Here is a 15,754-nt window from a genome sequence, read left to right on the forward strand (position 1 = left end):
AATTATCAAGTACTGGGTTCAATTCTCAGTAACACACACACTCACACACACACACACACACACACACACACACAATTATAATGGCACAATAAAAATGGCATAAAAGAAGGTGAATAATAGAATTATAAAGCTCTGTGCCAGAAAGATTGTACCTATCAAAATTAACCTTACATAATTTCTAGGTTAACCACTAGAAGAAAAATAAGCTGGTCTGGGTGGTGTGTACCTGTAATCCCAGAGAGACAAAGGGATAGAAAGTACAAAATAAAGAGTAAGAACTATCAAGGAAAAATTCTATCCTCATAAAAAAATGGTAAATAATCTGGGTATAATAGCACACACCTTTAATCCCAGTGACTTGGAAGACTGAGGCAGGAGAATTGCAAGTTCTAGGCCAGTCTCAGCAATTTAGCAAGGCCTTAAGCAATTTAGCAAGATGCTATATTGAAATAAAATAAAAAGTGGAAAAAGGGCTGGGCATGTGACTCAGTGGATAAGAACCCATCGGTTCAACCCCCAGTTCCAAAAAAAAAAAAAAAAAAAAACGCAAATAACAACCCTGTCATGATCCATAAATGTTGAAAGTAGACAACAAGCTCAATGGGTCAGGGCAAAACCGGTTATTACTCACCATGCAACAAATAGCAGGAGCATCAGCACGGCCTCCAGCCTCACAAAGGTGTGGCAGTGGGCCTAGATGAAGCCAGTGCACAGAAGCAGTTGTGCTACAGCTAAAAGTGAGCCAAGGGCCAAGAACTTTTTATAGCACCCAACAAATCAGTCCCCTGCTCTGGAGAGTGGCTAGATGCATTCAGGCACCTGTGGTCTCCATGACCTACTCAGTCACTCACTGATAAGTTGCAGAAACCACCAAGTGTCAGGTGGTGCATATGCAACTCTCAATGCCCCTGAGCAGATGGCCTTTCCCCATGATGCATACCTCAGCCCTACAGATTTTTAAGTGAATTCAAAAATTCATGTGAATTTGCCACCCTATCAGATACTCAGAGTAGACACACTGACTGGGTCTGGGAACATACCCACTCATTTTTTTCTCATGCAATACTTGGTTAGGGATGGATTATGAACAGAATCCCAAGCAGCAGTATGAGGTCAACTTGCAGTATTGATCTTGAGTACGTACCCCAGGATACTTGACTCAGTCCACTGAATTCTGTTCCAGAGGGGAATAGTAGAGTTGTTTCATATCATTTCATAGCTTCTTTTCTTATGGCACATGATGAACTTTTATGCCTGAACTATGTTATCGATCTAAATATAACAGGTGGTGATAACCATATAAGTTCCTCACTGTTTATTCAGAACGTAAAATAAAGCCAGATTCCTGTCCATCCGAGCCATGCAGGAGTTGGTACCATCTCGTTGGCTGAGGTAGCAAGTATAGAATAGGTTTCTGACTATTGTTTCTAGAGCAAGGTCTCTGTTGATAAGAGGAGGACTTTACTGATACATGAAACCAGGAGTCAGTGTATGTTCCAAGAAGGACTGCTGTCTTTATCCAGGGACCTAACAGGGGAAACATAATCCAAGGGGCGGTGTAATTGTAAATAATTGCAGAGGACTATAGGTGGGCCAGAAAGCAACCCTCATCCCTCATGGAAAGATATTCCATGGTCCACTTTCCCCCATGCAGTTTATACAGGCAAAGGGTTGCACACCAGCTGAGGAGCTAAGAACCAGCATCTTTTTAGAAAGCAGTGAACAAGCCAGACCTCTCTCCTGCGGGATGAGCAGCTAAATAGAAGTCATGCTCTTGGTGCCTAGATCTACTTAGTTGCCTATGTGACTAGTTACAGGACCTGCTCAGTATCAGGGACTTTTATAGCACCCAACAAACCAGCCTTGAAGTTTAGCACACTCGGCAAGGATATGCAGGGTTGCTCAGGGCCCGTGGCAGACTACCTTGCCCAGCAGAGACAGAAATTCTGTAAGGAGGTCTAATTCACAAGTACAGCTATGCACAATCACGACAGAATAACTGAAAACCAGAAACAAAATCTTAAAAGCAATCAGAGAAAAGAACAACTTACCTTCAAAGGAAGATTAATTAGCCAACTTCTCAACAGAAATAATGTGAGGAGACAATGAAAGCCCAAAGTCACTGCCTGTCTAAAATACTATGCTCAGCAAAAATATCCTTCCCAAATGAAGGTGGCATAAGGCTTTTTCAGCAGACAAAAAATAAAAAAGATAGTAATTTCCAACTGCACTATATTGCAGGTAATAGTATGGGGTATTTTTCAGACAGAGGAAAATAATCCCAGATAGAAGTTCAAGATTACAGAAGGGACTGGGAAAAAAAAAGAAATGGTAAATATGTGGGTAACATGGAATTAATGTTGACTGATAATAATATCTTGATATACTTAAAAATATATATAAATTATAAGCTGAGTATGGTGGTGCAAGCCTGTAATCCCAGCTATTTGGGAAGCTGAGGCAGGAGGTTTGCAAGTCCAAGGCCAGCCCTGATTTTAAATATAGAAGAACCTAGAGACTGTGCCATACAAACAAACAACAAACTGTTAGAATTGATAAATGAATTTGGTAAGATTGTAGAGTATAAAACCAACAAACAAAAATCAGTAACTTTGGGCTGGGGTTGTAGCTCAGTGGTAGAGTGCTCGCCTCCCATGTGTGACACCTGGATTTGATCCTCAGCAACATATATAAATAAATAAAATTTTTAAAAAAAGAATTGTGTCAAACTACAACTAAAAAAATAAATATTAAAAAGTTAATTTCAAAAAAAAAATCAGTAACTTCTTTTCATACATGGCCCACTCTCCCCGATGCAGTTTATACAGGCAAAGGGTTGCACACCAGCTGAGGAGCTTTTATGCCTAAACTATGTTATCAATCTGTAACTATGTTATCAATGATGAAATTGCTGAGAAAGAAACCAAAGAAACAATCTAGTTCATGATAATTAGAAAAATAAATAAATAGAATATCCAGGACTAAATTTAACTAGGGAAGTGAATGATCTCTACAATCACCAAGCACTGATGAAAGAAATTGAAGAGAATGCAAAAAGAAAGAATGAAAGAAAGGAAAAAAAGAAAGAAAAAAGAAGAAAAGAAAAAATGTCCATACTACCCAAAGCAATCTACAAATTCAAGGCAATTCCTATCAAAATACTACTGACATTCTTCACAGAAATAGAAGAACATTAAGTGAAGTAAGTCAGGCACAGACAGATGGATATTACAATTTCTCTCTTATATGTGGAAGCTAAAATGTTGATTTCATAGAGGCAGAGAATAGAATAGGGGTTACAAAATCCCAGGAAATGTGTTGGGGTTGGGGGGATGGAGTAAGATAGCCAGGGTGCAGTTGGATAGGAAGCATAACTTTAAAAAAATATTTATTTTTATGTGGTGCTGAGGATTGAACCCAGAGCCTCACACACACAAGGCAAGTGAGTGCTCTACCAGTGAGCTACAAGCCCAGCCCAGGAAGTATAATCTTTGATGTTCTCTGGCACAGTAGGATAATTATGATCGACAACAATAATTAAACATTTCAAAGTGGCTAGTAGTAGAGAGGATTTTTAATGTTCTCAGCACAAAGAAATGATAGATGCCTGAGGTAATAGATTTGCCAGTTTTCCTCATCTAATCATTACAACAATTGTGTACATATATTGAAACGTCACAGTATATCCCATACATCTGTACAATTACTATGTGTCAATTAAGAGTAATTTAAAAAAAGAGAAAAATTAAGGCAGAAATAGAAATTGGATGGTTTAGTGGATTGGCAGTCTTGGGGAAGTGCAGGGAGAGGCGTGTCTTCACTGGTGGAGCAAGAAGCTGGGAGGATATGAGTTTGTGGTCTACAGCCGTCTTGGGCTTTGAAAAGACACAGGATGATGGTAAGAACCACATGGGGTTCATTGAAGAGGAGAAGGAAGTCACTAGTGAAGAGGAGATGAAGGGAATCAGGGACATCAGAGCTATGGGCCATGTTCATGGGCCTTTAGGTGCAGTTTGAAACTTGCCAGAAGATCTTTGGCAGCATTTGTATGAGGAATGTGGGGAAGAACAGGATTTCATATTGTGTTTACATTAGAATCTTCTTGAGAAACCATTTATTTCAAAGAGTTCCTAAGGAACACGAATGGAGTATTTTCAAAAACAGAGGATATAGTTTAAGGTCATAAAAGAATTCTAAAGGATTCTGAACAAATTCTAAAGAATTAGCACTGTGCTGTGTTTCCCAACCATGATTTAGAAAAGTTACAAATTATAATAGCAAAACAGTGGCTTACATGTTTGAAAACTATCATATTGGTAGGTAATGTTTGGTGGAAAAAATAACATTTGGTGGAAAAAAGAAGTCATACATTTGAGAAATATTCAGCTCTGTAAAATACTGACAAACCACATATCAAAGTTTGTGGGATACAGCTAAAGCAGCACTTAGAGGCGAATTTCTATCTTTAAATATATTTATCAGGAAACAATTTTTAAAAAGCCCCCAAGAAATTGAAAACATACATATTCACAAAGACTCAATAGCAAGAATTGAAAATAGTCTAAAAGGGGAAATAACACAAATATTCACAAGTCAGTTGGAGAACAGAGAAGCAAAATGTGGTCTATTCAGCATACAGTGGAATACTACTTGGCAATAGAAGTGTTCCTGATCTTGCCAGCTCAGCCTTGGGTTCTTTTGCTTGTTTAAGAGCAGAAATCATGAAGAGGCAAGTAATACCATCTAAACAAGGCTTTATTGGGGATTATGCTTTAATATAAAGGAGATATCACATAGTCTAGAGTCCTAGGACTACTTTCTGAGGATTAAAGCTTATATAGTCTGAGAGGCAGCTCTTGCAGGCATCCTGGTGGTTATTATACAGGGCTCAGGACTTCTGCATGGGTATCTATTGCTTTCAGCCCTGAGACAGTGCATGAAATAGTGGTCTGTCTGCTCATGCATTCTTGTCTATTTGCAGTTGGTTTGTGGAGGTGCTCACTATTGCAACCCCAGGAAAGTCATACAGTGGTTAGAGCCGGACTTTTGGGGGGATTATGCTTAAATATAAAGGAGATATCACATAGTCTAGAGTCCTAGGACTGCTGTCTGCATATGTAGAGGCTATGAGAAAGTCCCTTTGCAAGCTTTGAAGAGTGCAGGTGATGTAAGGACACATCTTAAGATGCATATCCTGCAAAAATCTGCTTCTCATTAAAGACGAAAACATGGCTGGGAAATCAAGACTTTTGTATTCTATGTCAAAAGAGAAAGAATATTGCTGCCTGCTACCACATAGATGAATCTCAAAAATATATGTCAAGTAAAATAAGCTAGACTCAAAACACTATGTATGCTATGATTTCATTTGTGTGAAATGTCCAGAAAAGGCAAATATATACAGAAAGAGTAGACTAGTCATTGCCTAGGGCTGGGAGTGGGAATGGTGATAAACTACAGATGGTTATGATGTTCTTTTGGGAGTTATTGAGTTATTCTAAAATATTGTGATGATATTAATGTTATCATTGCATTTTATAGTTAAACATTTGAATTGTAGAGCATATACATTATACCTTAATAAAGTTGTTAAAAATAAATTAGAGAAGGGCTGGGGATGTAGCTGAGTGGTAGAGTGCTTGCTTAGCATAGGTGAGGTTGGGGGCTCCATCCCCAGTACCACAAAAAATAAATAAGATAAGCATTCAATTTAAGATAATGGAAAAAAAGCAATAAAAAACCTCCCAAAATGGGAAGGAAGGAAATAATAAAGTCAGAAACCAAGAAAGGGAACAACTGAAGAAGGAAAAATACTTTAATCTTGGTTATTTGAAAAGAAAATACATAAGCCTAGTGAGTTTATTTATCCACAAGTGGGTTAATTATCCCAGGGACCATGAGCCCATTTACAGTTTAAGTAAACAACTATGGTTTCCAATAACAAACATCTCTTCTAAACTTGTTGTCATTACATTCTTCTCTGATGACAGGATTTGTCATTCCAATTGTAGGCTCTGCCTTCTGTAGACTGATGAAGTTGTACCCACATTTGTTCAAGCACAGGGTGTGCTTTGCACCCTCACAACAGCTCAAAGAGGTAGATATTTTTAGTTGCCATTTAACAGATGGAAATTAGGGCTCAGAGGGTTAGGAACCATGGCAGAAGTCCCACGGAGTCCCCAAGTCCCTTGCAGTCAATGCTTAGTTGTCATCTCCCTCCAGGTGCTAGGCTGCTGGTGTCCACCAGAGGGCAGAGAAAGAGACCAGGAATTTAGGCAGGGTGGCGGGGTGCAGTGGGTGTGGATTCTGAGCTCAGCCTGTGAACCCCACAGATACCCAGGCTCCACGTGATCCACATTGTCCTGCACATAGCATCAGCTGCCATCTCCTGGGCGAGGCTCATTATGACTAAGTCACCTGCAGGATGGGGAGAGTGCCTCTCTCCTGGACTCTTGTGTGGAGTTATGCGAAGCACCAAACAGAAGTTCTGGAGGAGGGAAAGCTCTATTGTAGATGAGCTGTAATTATTAACAGCCAGCTGCCCAGTTACCCTGTGAGGCAGATGCCTTCCATACTGTTTCCCAGGATGGAGGAGAGGCTGAGCCCCACAGAGTGGTGGAGCTAGAGATTCATGGGCCCCCCCGGGCTATGGTGCTGGCCCACCCCTGTCTCTGGAGGGCCTCCCTATTACTCTAGACCATTCTCTTCCTCATTCATCAAGCAAGCCTTTGTGCAGGATGCACTCTGAGTCTTTCCCTGAGGTGGGCGCAGGATGGCATGCCCTGGGTCTAGAGGTGAAGGAGTGGCAGCTGAAACCCCATTACTGCAGCTCTCTGGGAAGATACAATTATGACCCCCTGTACACATGAGGAGACAGAGGTTGAGAGAGGTGACTTGACATGTGGCTGATGTGGAGCTTTGAAAAGAACTTCTGTCTGTTGGACTACAGCCGGTGCCGTTGACTTAAGGATTACTTGCCCTTAACCATGGTCCTCTACTGCACAATCTGTCAAAAGGTTTAACACATAATTTAGGGGTGAGTCCATGTGCATAGCCATTGGAATGATTATAAGATGCTAGAGGCCTCTATACCTGTCCTGCACTTTGCTTGGTCCATTCTAGAGTGTGACTTGAGTACAAATGTCTAAGCATTACTCTTGGTCAATGTTTTTTATGGTACTATAATGTAAAATTACCAATATAGTCATTTTCAGGTTATAGTTCAGTGACATTAAATATATTCATGTTATTGTACAATCATCACCATTTCTAGAACTCTCTCATTTCCCCAAACTGAAACTCCATACCCACGAAACAGTAACTCCACTCTTCTCTCTTCTCAGTCCCTGGCAGTCATTATACTAGTTTCTTCCCCTATGAATTAGACTCCTCTATGTATCTCATATGAGTGGATTCATGTAACATTTGTCTTTTTGTGTCTGGCTTCTTTTACTTGGTATGGTGTCTTAAAGACTTTTATACACATTATAGCATGTGTCAGATCTCATTCATTTCCAAGGCTGAATAATAATCCGTTGTGTGTATATGCCACATTTTGTTTATCCTTTCATCTGTCAATGGATGTTTGGGTCATTCCCACCTTTTGGCTACACCACCTGACAATTGTGCCAGCAGTGCACAAGGGTTCTAATTTCTCCATATTCTTATCAATACATGTTATTTTCTGTTTTTTTTTCTTTTTAAAATAATAGCCATTCTAGTGATGGCTAATGATGGTGGTTTTGATTTGCATTTCCCTAATAATCAGTGCTATTGATCATCTTGTGCTCATTGTCCATCTAGATATATTCTTTGGGGGAAATGTTTATTCATGTCTTTGGCCCATTTTTAAATTGGGATTTTAAATTACTTTATTGTTTCTGAGTTGTAGTTTTTAAACATCTTGGGTGTTAATCATTTATTAGATACATGATTTGTGAATGTTTTCTTCCAATCTGTGGGTCACTTTTACTCTGTTGATGACATGCGTGATACCTAAAAGTTCTTACTTTTGATGAAGTCTAAAAGTCCAATTGAGCTACATTTTTTTAATCTTTTTTTTTTGTGTGTGTGCTTTTGGGGTCTTCTTGGTCACTTTTATCTGTATTTCTAACTATTCCAATATGGAATTCCCTCTCTCTATATATAAACAACAAACAATATTCCCTTTTCAAGGGGCCATTCATTAAAATGGATCCCTGAAAACAGTGGAGTTTGTGTGGTTTCCTCCAGCAGCACAAGTTGAAGGATGCCCTGCTGTTTTGGGGCCAGTTTGCAGATGCTTTGCAGCCCTTGGTCGATTGTATATAAGATGGAGCCATGGCTGGCCAAGTACTGGCTACTGGTGCTTGGGACTTTGACTTAGGCATGAGGCTCATGGATGCCATAAGGTGAAGGGCAAGATCTTGAGCTTGTCCAGCTGAGGTATATAATGTCCTCCTGTTTCAGTACTGTGGAATGGATTCTGATGAGGTAACACTGTGGTTCCATAGGTAAGAGTGCCTTCTGCTTTGTGTTAACCTTCTAGGGTAGAAAACCAGAGAGCCTCCATGTCTACTTGACAGAGAGGTGGCTCCTTGCTCTGTGTGTTTATGCAAACTATTGCTTGGATCTGCACGAGTCACAGAGGATTCATCAAAATTGGTCTGGTTCAGATTTGGCAACATGTAAACTTCATTCTGAGAGGTTTCCTCCTCTCCAGCCCTTCCCCATTCTCTCATTTGGGTCAGAGGATGAATTTAATTTTAGGTGGGAAGTTTCAAAGATGCCCATTTCCAATGACTCCCAAAGAAATGAGAACTTTCTAAACACTTTTGAATCAGACAACACCAATATTTAGTGTAGTTGGAACCTGAGCTTGTCCTGTACACAATGTCCTCTTGTTTCAGTACCATGGAATGGATTTTGATGAGGTGACATTTATTTATTTATCTATTTATTCATTCATTCATTCATTTATTTATTTTTTGTACCAGGAATTGAACTCATGGGTGCTTTACCACTGAACCACATCACTAGTCTTTATTTTTTATTTTGATACAGGGACTCACTAAGTTGTATGGGACCTTGCTAAGTTACTGAGGCTTGCCTTGAACTTGCAATTCTCCTGCCTCTGCCTCCCAAGCTGCTGGGATTACAAAGCATGAGCCACTGTGCCCAGCAATTCTGATGAGATGATGTTCTTATCATCTCCTCTGCTAATGTTCATTATGCTGGTATCTATTTTACCTGATATGAAGAGAGAACTTTGCTAATCTTCATGCTCTTTTACTTGCATGATAAATATTTTTTCCACGCACTTATTTTCAACCTGTCTTTATAGTGTATCTCCTAGAGATATCATTTTTTCTGTTTTCTCATCAATGCATTTGACAATATTTTTAATTGGAAAATTTAGTTTATTAATAGGAGGTGACCTGACCCATTGACTGGAGGCTCCACATGAAGATAGGATTATGTTTGGTTTTTTTTTGTGTGTGTGTGCTGGGGATTGAACCTAGGGCCATACTATGTCATTATGTTTATTTGTTTCTTTATGATGTGTAAGCACAGCCTGGGAACATGATGAACTGGATTTTCCCAGCATCCTGCATGCACCCAGCTGGGAAGACTGGGCACTCAGTGGTCATCTGTAACTGGCTACCTGCCCCATGGCAGCTTCTGGGTCTGGCAGAGTCATGGGATAGGAATTCAGCTATGATCTGCGCTAAGATCAAGGACATCACAGAATGCAACCTTAACTCTGCTGGTGATAACCCTGGATAATCTCCACTCCTGTAGACCTTTCTTATGGAGAACTGTTCTCTCTGCTCTTTTAAGTTGCCATTTCTTTTCATATTCTAACTGTATTAGGTCTGGCAGGACTGAATTTAATCTCATGGTTTCAGTAATGAAAACTCATGGGTCTGCATTGTGGCCCGAGGGCCAGTCACAGAGCTAGAAAGCGAACCCTCTCTGGGGTGGCTTTGTGCTTCTGTTCTTCATCACTGAAGAAGGAAGGAGCACTTCTTAATGGAAAGCCTTATGAAGGTTGTGAGATCTAACCCTTGAAAAGGTTGGGTCTATCCCATTTTCAGAGGAATAGAGGCTATTGGGTTTTATAGATACTTGTTAAACCCCTAAACATGAGGTTGGGACCCAGAGGTAAATTAAAATGACAGTCCCTGCCTCAAGAAGCTCACAGCCCAGTGCAGGAGCACACGTGAATAAAGAAATGCCCTTCAGTTGATACAGTGAGTAAGTTGGGTGAGCGAGGCAGGGGAGATGGGTCTGCTCACACAGGTAGAGAGGGCGTCAGGACAAGAAGGTGTTGCTTCAGCTGCATCAGAGAGGTGACACTGGACAGACAGAGGGCCCCTGGCCATTCACAGTCCAGGAAGCCACAGGTTCAGGTGTACAGGAGTGTCAACAGCGGGATAGAAAGGGAACCACAGTTAGTCCCATGTGACAGTGGAAAGGTGTGCAAGGCTGGTGGCCAGATAAGATTGTAGAGAGTGGTTGGCAGCTGGGACCGGTGGTGGAGGCCAGGTAATCATGTATTTATGGGCACTTGGTCACATAATGCTTGCTTGGTTCCCAGTCCTTAGAAAATGAAAAAATCATGGTCAGTTGCTTTTGAAAGATGCTGAGGTAAAGCTAAACATGCTTCTTTTACTGCAGGACTCTCAGAGCTGGCCAAGTGCTAGTCACATCAGAGCTCTCCCAAGGGGGACATGAAGAGGACAGTGTTTACCAAACCCCTCTCAGAGGAAACTCTCAGAAACTTCAGTGTGGGAAATTCTACTCCAAGCAATCTACACAAACAGATTTTTATCTAGAAATGCATTGTGGGGGATGAGTGAGGGCAGGTGGGTCATGAGCGTGGCAACAAGGAGACTGGTTGGAAGCTGTTGCAGTCACCAGGGTGGAGGGGATGCTTCCTGAACCACACCAGTGTCGGGGGGTGGGCATGGAAAGTCTCCAGGGACTCAAGAGGTGTTAGAAGGTAGACTCATGAATGAACTGCCATTAGGAGGTCGGAGCCTCCCTGGGCTCCCTGGGTTTTGGCTTTGGCTGTGTCTGCTCAGTCTTTGGATATATCTTCTGGCAGCAAGAGACAGGTCTGTTCTGCAAATGTACTTGAAGTCGGGCATGATTGGGTGAAGGCACTGAGTTCTCAGAGGGACAAGCTTGTTACCAGGTGGAAAGTCCAAGAGGGACTGTGGACAGACCTGGAGGGTAGGGAGGAAGTAGAAGCAGGAGAACAGGTGTCCTCAAAGCCAAGAGAGGGGAGTGCTTCAAAAAGCAGAGAGCCATTAGTAAGTTCCCATGTGCAAATTACAACAGCAGAGAGATGCTTTTACCTATGAAATTGTCAGAGATTTATTTATTTATATAATTAGCAACAATACCTAGTGTTGGCAAGAATGAAAATAACGGACACCCTCATACTATTTGGGCAACAGACAGAATGTATCAAAAACTTTAAAAAGCTCATATGCCTGTTGATTCAAATAGTCCATCTCTAGAAATTTGTCCTGAAAAAAATCAGCATTACACATAATATAAAAATATGAATGTATTATTTAATAACCCAAACTTGATTTAAAGAACTGTGATAGCTATATGGTGAAAAAATATCATGAAGTCAGTAAAAAATATGTGTGAAAAAATTAATGCTATGGTAAAATGTTGCAGTATATCATGAACTGAAAAAATTAAGTGTGATTATATTTTATTTGTTTATTTTAGAGCTGGATGCAATGGTGCACACCTTCAAAGCCACCCTCAACAACTTAGCAAGACTCGTTCTCAAAATAAAAAATAAAAAAGAGCTGGGGATGTAGCTCAGAGGTAAAGCAACCCTGGGTTCAATCTTTAGTATCAAAAAAGAAAAAATAAAAAAGCAACAATAGGGATGTAGCTCAGTGATAGAGCATTGCCTAACATGTACAAGGTCCTGGGTTGGATCCCCAGTATTGTGCATGTGCGCGCGTGCAAGCGTGCACGCGCACACACACACACACACACACTCACACTCAAATATATACCTAAATATATTTATACATATTAAATATACTAAAAATTTGTAACAATAACACACACATATTCAGAAGTGTGTAGGATAAAAAAATTGGTATTAAGTGGTTATCTCTAGGACATGCACTTTGGTGACTTTTTAAAAATCTTTTGAGATGATCATTTTTTGTTTACGTTTTCAAAAGTTTCCACATTAATTCATGTTATGCATAAGTGAGGCCCTGGTTTCAATTCCCAGTACCCACTCCCAACATTTCTACTATAAATTATCTTTGTAATCAGGAAAAGGTTTTTTAGTGCTTTGAATGGTGTGATAATATTTTAATAATAACAATAGCTAACGTTTATTAAGTACTTGCTTTAAGACAGTGATTGTGCCGAGCACTATATATATTCTCATTTAACACCCTTCGAAATCCTCTGTTCTCAAGTCCCCTTTTGTGGATGGGAAACGGCCTGAGAGAGTTTAAGTAACTTGCCAAGGTCATAGCCACCAGGAGGCTGAGGAAAGCCTTTGTTTTGACACTACTTTCTCCCGGAAACTCTCTTACCTCAGCTCCCTTCCAGGTTTGCTGTTCTGGGGTTCCACTCACATTGAGGAGCCCCCACTTTCCAACTCCTCCTACTCTGCCCTTCCAGGCACTTTGCTCCTCTGGGAGCACATATTTCATTCTGCCTTGGAAAATGACAAAATTCACCAATGGTCGCTCTTGTCAGAGTAGGAATGGATCAAGAGCAGGGTCTTGTCTGCTACCTCTCTGGTTCACAGCCCAGCACAGGGCAGCCTGCCTAAGGTGTTATTCAATTAAACTGTGGGCCAAGTTGTTTTGTGTGGCTAAAACCTAAACCTGCTGTTTAGGTTTTATAGAAATGTGAAGTTGTTGTTGAGAGTGCACAGCTATTTCCACTCATACTAAACTGAGACACATATTTTTTGCCCTAAGAATCAGCTCAACATTGGGCTGCTTGCAATCTAGCCGGGAGCCCAGCATTGCATAAAACTTAATCCGGGAATTACCAGTTAGACTGAGGGCTCTGAATGCTGTGGTGTGGATTCAAGGGAGTGTAGGGGGGTGCACAAGGTGCAGAGAGGACAGTGAAGGGGCTATGGGCAGGAGACTCAGCCTCACCAAGCTGACCTGGACAATCCCTTTACCCTGCCCTCTCCCTATGTCCCTAAACTCTGTGGATTCAGCCTCCTAAACAACTCTCTCCTCTGCCTCTCCATCCCATCATCATTAAAGGCTCATTGCCAATCCCTTCTCTCCCCCATTTCTCCAAAATTACATGCCTCCAACTTCAGACCCTGACTCCAGTCTCCCTCCCAGCAATCCTCATTCCTCTCTGCATCCTAGCTCTGGTCTCACATCAGGCAGTTTCCACAGCTAATCTGCATTATCCATAGGTTAAAGTTCAGTTTCTTTATGGGTCTTGTAGCTGTGGGTTGGGTAAAGGGCTAGGCCTGTGTTTAAGGCACCAGCAAATTATTAAATTAAGAATCTCCTTGTGTTTGAGATTTTGAAGTGATCACATCAAAATGTGATCTCCTTATTTGGAGATTTAATCTGTGTCGTGTGTGTGTGTGTGTGTGTGTGTGTGTGTGTGTGTGAGACTGGGGATTGTACCCAGAGGTGCTCTACCACTGAGCTATACCCCCAGATGTTTTTTTTTTTGTTGTTGTTTTTTTTTTTTTTTTTTTGAGATAGGGTCTTTAGAAGTTGCTGAGGCTGCTCTCAAACTTTCGATCCTCCTTTCTCAGTCTCCCAAGTGGCTGGGATTGCAGGTGAGTACCACCATGCCTGGGTGGACATTTAATCCTGAATCTATGTGGAAGACACTGTAACTGCCAGGTGTCCAAGGCTCTCATGTAGCCCCCTGCGAGGCCCTTTGTGGTTCATTCTTTGATAGCCCTTCTGGCTCAGCAATTTGCTCTCAACTCTTGAACTCTCAGGGATCCTCTGAACAACTAACTCACAGATGCCTATCTGCTTCAACCCAGCTCCACTGTCGTGTGCCCTGGGAAAAGTTCCTTAACCTCTGTCTGCGTTTCCTTGTCTGTTATAAAGAGGTTGTTCCCCACAACATGTGAACATTGTATAATTGGTTCGGGACACACATGCTTGGCATGTTCCAAGTGCTGTCACCAGCCACTGTCATCATCATCATCATCATCACCATCATATTCACCATCGTCGTTATTTTGTGTACTGGGGATTGAATCCAGGGTCGCTTATTACTGAATTACATCCCTGGTCCTTTTTATTTTTATTTATTTATTTTTTTAAATTTTGAGACAGGGTATCGCTAAATTGTTGAGGCTAGCCCCGAACTTGATCCTCCAGCATCAGCTTCCAGAGTCGCTGGGATTACAGGCATGCACCACCGCTCCCGGCTGTGAGCTGCCATTATGATACTCACTCCAACTCCAGGTCTTAACACAGCTATTTCTCTGTTGGAGCACTTTCCTCCCCGAACTTTCCTGTTCTTCGGGGACCAGTTCCGTTCAGCCTTACTATTTCAGTCTGGGTGCCACTTCCTCCCCTCAATCATCCTCGAATCAATGCGGTGAGGGAGCCTTTAGGGAAGATCAAGTGTGCAGAAAGCCGCTGGGTCAATTCGGGCGTTTCCGGAAGGAAAGCCCCTGGGGGCCATGACAATTGAAAAGATGCACAAAAGTGGCTCGCGGTGGCTTAGGAGTGTCCCAAAGACCTGGCTGGAGACGGAAACTGGTGCTCAACTGCAGCTCGTAGCTAAGTTCGCAGGGCGCACAGCGCGAACTGGTGGGGGCATCACTATTGCTAGCCAGGGGGAAGGACGGGAAAAGTGGCTGAGCAGGTGAAGGAACAGGTGACGTCCACAGCAGTGCAAGCAAGTGGACCTCCGGGAAGGCGCCCGGAGGCGGCGAAGAGTTGCGGTGGCTGGGACCCTGCGCCCAGCTGCTGCTGGCAGAGGAACGTGTCCCATTCCCGCGGAATGGTTGGCACCTGACCGGGCTCTCCAGAGGCCCCTGAGGGCACGAGTCGGTCCTAGTGGCGTTTCTCAGCGTACTAAGGTGGGCCTGCGGGTCACACTGCTGGCCAGACCAGGACTCAGCCCCGGCTGAACACTGAAGGATACGCCCCGCGGGCGCACAGGTTCCTGCTTTCCAGGCATTGCGCTGAGACCCTGGGTTTTCCAAGCGGCGCGCCAGCGGCTGGGTAGGGTGCCCAGGACAACCCCGATGACACTAAAGCTCAATCTAAGGATCCCTCGCCCAGCCCATCCACCACCCATACCCAGTCCCAACCCCAATTCCAGGGCTGCACCTCGGGGATGCCACCGTGGGCTACTCCAGCCACAGCCCAGGGCCCAGGTCTGGCGTCGGTTCCACGCCTTGGCCCCGCCCCCGCCCCTCCATTGGTCAGGACCGGTTATGGGGCGGGGCTCAAGGGCGGTGGCTGCCCAACCAGCGGAGCAGACCGCCAAGACTTGCGGAGACTACTCACAGGTCCACGCCTCCGGATTCGCCACCGAGCTTGTCCGCCGCCCCTGCCTGCGGCGCGGACCTCGGCATCAGCGGGACTGGCTGGCCCGGCGGCGACGGACGGATTAGTAGGCAGTCCCCAGCCTCTACTGTAGCCTCTGCCCCTTAGCTTTGGAGGCCGCGTCCCCACATTCCGGAGCCCGGACAGGTGCCGCGCGGAGGGGATTTGGGGAATTTGGCCTCAGGCGACTCTGGCCGCGTCTTGCGGCTGGC

This window comes from Callospermophilus lateralis, chromosome 7 (assembly GCF_048772815.1).
Source record: "Callospermophilus lateralis isolate mCalLat2 chromosome 7, mCalLat2.hap1, whole genome shotgun sequence".
Lineage (NCBI taxonomy): Eukaryota > Metazoa > Chordata > Mammalia > Rodentia > Sciuridae > Callospermophilus > Callospermophilus lateralis.